The sequence below is a fragment of the Saccopteryx bilineata genome, chromosome 4 (genome assembly GCF_036850765.1).
Source record: "Saccopteryx bilineata isolate mSacBil1 chromosome 4, mSacBil1_pri_phased_curated, whole genome shotgun sequence".
NCBI lineage: Eukaryota > Metazoa > Chordata > Mammalia > Chiroptera > Emballonuridae > Saccopteryx > Saccopteryx bilineata.
The window spans coordinates 176,022,046-176,025,539 of NC_089493.1; positions in this window are offsets into that span (position 1 = coordinate 176,022,046).

The following is a 3,494-nucleotide window of genomic DNA, read 5'->3' on the forward strand; positions in this document are numbered from 1 at the left end:
AATAATATGGGAGTCACTATAGTCAAGCTGCTAAATTACTAAAATCAAGTAGACTAAGGCATGAGGAAATGCTTTCAAGAGTCTGGCAACTTAAACTTTTGAACTTTACAGTCCTGTATTAATGCTTGGATACACATCAAACTTCCAGATAACCCTCTGATTACCCTCTGAAATACTTACCTATTCAGACCACCTGATATCTGTTATCCAAACCACCTGATGTGACCAGACTTTCTCCTGCCCATCTCTCAGACTATCTGGCACCCATCATCCAGACCACCTGACATTTGACTGGTAACTGTCCTGGACCATCCTAAGGCTAAGAATGCAGAACAGATTATTTTCAACTCTTTCTTCTTTGGAACACTTCTGGGGTTTTGGCTAATTGTGTTTCCGTTTGCAAACCTAGAACCTTTGAACAAATCTTTATCAGTTATTTCTAGCAAAGCTTCCAGACTTTCAACAGTGTTAGTAACAGTGACATCAAACATCTGTTTCTAATTTCACACTTTGCTGAAAGGTCTTCTATCATTTCACTGTTAACTATGATGCTGCCTCTGAGATCACCTTGCTCCTCCTCCTCAGATCACTTAAGTTTCTGGTATTTTTATAATACTAAGAGTTTTCTCTTAAAGTTAGGACTAGATCATGAAATTCTATTAATGCTTTCTTTCAGAATGTATCAATGACCAGTTTTTCTTCCCTGATGTCAAATATTACCTATGGTAACGAATTTATTAATGTTGAATCGTTTTTGCATTCATGGGGAAAACTCCACAGTGCTTTGTTTTCTTTTGTTTTGAGGAAGGAATACAGAACTTGCCTTTTCAGAAGAGAAGATAATCCTTACTAACAACCCTTCTTCCCAACATACAGGGGAAAAAATACCAACAGTTGAGAAAACATATGTCTGACGCTGCAAGTTGGTAGCAATGGCTCAGGCCTGAACCAATCATATGCACACCTCCTGTTAACTGTGATTTGCTTTATTGTACTATATAGGAACTTATTTTTTCTTATTTTTCTTTTTCTTTTTTTGAACTGAAGGCAAGACCTCCTCAAAAAGATTACAATTTGCTTTACTGTATTACTTGCTTTATAATCCTAGTTTGGAACCAAACCATAGTATCGCCGAGATATACCTGCAGTTTCTGGACTTGAGAATCTACCATCAGTAGGCATAAATTCCCTTCCCATCTACCTCACTGCAAACAGTCGCAGAAGTGGAGACTAGGTAAAATTCAGAAAAGGACGACTGGATTCTTGTAAAACAAGAAAAGAAAAGAAAAGAAAAAAGAAAACGATTTTTGAAGGGATTAGGAGAAGCTAACTTCCAATGCCTCTCAATTCCGAGGCGCTTTTAAGGAACTCCACCCCTGATTTACCCCACCTTCGGCCTGTTCCCCTCCTCTGTTACCTTCTCACACAGCCTCGAAGCGCAGGCCCACAAGGAAAGGAGGCGGACAGAAGGCCTGTGCGCTCACTTGCAGATTTTGCCTCTGCAGAAGCCCGCTTCGCCCTCCACGTGGCCTCAGAGCCGCGTTTATTAGTGAGCCCCGCCTACACCCTAGCTAGGCCCCGCCCACTGGGCAAAGCGCTTTTCTGGAGTGGGCTGGAACTGAGCCCGGCTGCGCGCGGTGGCTGAGCGGACTTCTGCAGTCTGACCCCTGAGCTGGGGAAAGTGTCGCTTTTCGAGTTTCCCGTTAGCTGCGGTGGCCCCTGCTTTTACTCTGTCTAATGCTGCAGCTGTTGAGGCTGCAGTTGCTCCAGCGCCTGGGTGCCGAGCGGCGAGAGGCTGCGGGCAGACGCTCCAGGCAGTGTCTCCGCACGCCTTCTCCTAGTTCTCCGCCTGCAACCCCGCATACCCTCCCCTCCCAGGCTGCGGACAGACTGCTTACACCGCCGCAGCCCCTCGAGTCTGCACAGCCGGCGGGGACACACGGGCCTGCTGCAGCCTGGCCCAGCACGAACGCGCCCAGGTGATACGCTCCCACGTCCCTGTGCGATGGCATCTTCTGGATTCAGGAACACGTTTATGAATCAGACAACCTCGCCAACATCTGGCTTGTGTGCGGCTCCAAGAATGTGATGGGGCCTGACCAGGCGGTGGCGCAGTGGATAGAGCGTCCGACTGGGATGCAGAGGACCCAGGTTCGAGACCCCAAGGTCGCCAGCTTGAGCGCGGGCTCATCTGGTTTGAGCAAAGCTCACCAGCTGGACCCAAGGTCGCTGGCTCCAGCAACTTGCTCGGTCTGCTGAAGGTCCACGGTCAAGGCACATGAGAGAGCAGTCAATGAACAACTAAGGTGTCACAACGAAAAACTAATGATTGATGCTTCTCATCTCTCTCCGTTCCTGTCTGTCTGTCCCTCTCTCTGACTCACTCTGTCTCTGTAAAAAATAAAAATAAAATAAAATGTGGTGATGGAAACAGACCTTGCAACCTTCTGCAGTACCTGTACTCAGAACAGTGGGGCCAAAGAGGACAACATGTGCCGTCACTTGCTCTTCGAACACCTTTCTCAGCCTGTATTATTCTTTTAATATGCCCCTGTCACATGCTATTTGCTATTATTTTTGTTTAAGGTCCTCGCATTTTTTATATTAGGTCATAGTTTTGGGGTGTGCTTTGTTAGATTTTGTTATCAGAATCAGAACAACTATGTGTAAAAAGTAGGGAAGACTTTCTTCTGTCTCTGCAAATAATTTAGCATCAGGCAGTATTGTAAGGTAACAAGAAAATCCTGCTTTGTTTCTGACTCACCATCATCTCCAAAAACCCCCTCTTTATTTTATATTTGTAAAGAGAGGTTATTGGATTTCTAATTTTTACATGTGCAATCCACTGGACACAATTTTCTGTTTTTTCACTTGGATCACCACCATTCAAAGGTCTCTCTTGAGCTCTACAATGTAGTGAAGAGTGTTGGTGCATATGTTTGAGTCTTGGACCCATCTGTCATTACATGTTTGATGGTCAGCATGTTACTTAGTATCTCTGACCTGTTTCCTTATCTGAAAATGGCGACAATGACAATACATATTTCATAGAGCCATTGTAAGGAATGAGATAGTACTACAAAAAACAATACTTGCTCAAGAAGGGAAGGAAGGATGGTCTGATTCTTGACTCAGTAGCAAGTTCCAAAAGCTAAAGAATCAGTAAGTTAAATGGGGGTGGTGGTGGTATGTATGTAAAAACCAGTACCAGATGAAAACTTCAATATTCCCACCACTCACAGTTCTAACAGTTGATAGTCCTTGTAGTTGGCAATTACTAATAAATTTCCCTAGCTTGATTTTATTGGTTATATCAGTGGTAGTCAACCTGGTCCCTACCGCCCACTAGTGGGCGTTCCAGCTTTCATGGTGGGCGGTAGCGGAACAACCAAAGTAGAAATAAAAAGATTTAACTATAGTAAGTTGTTTTATAAAGATTTATTCTGCCAAACTTGGCGAAAATCTGATATAAAGTATTGGTAAGTAATTAATTT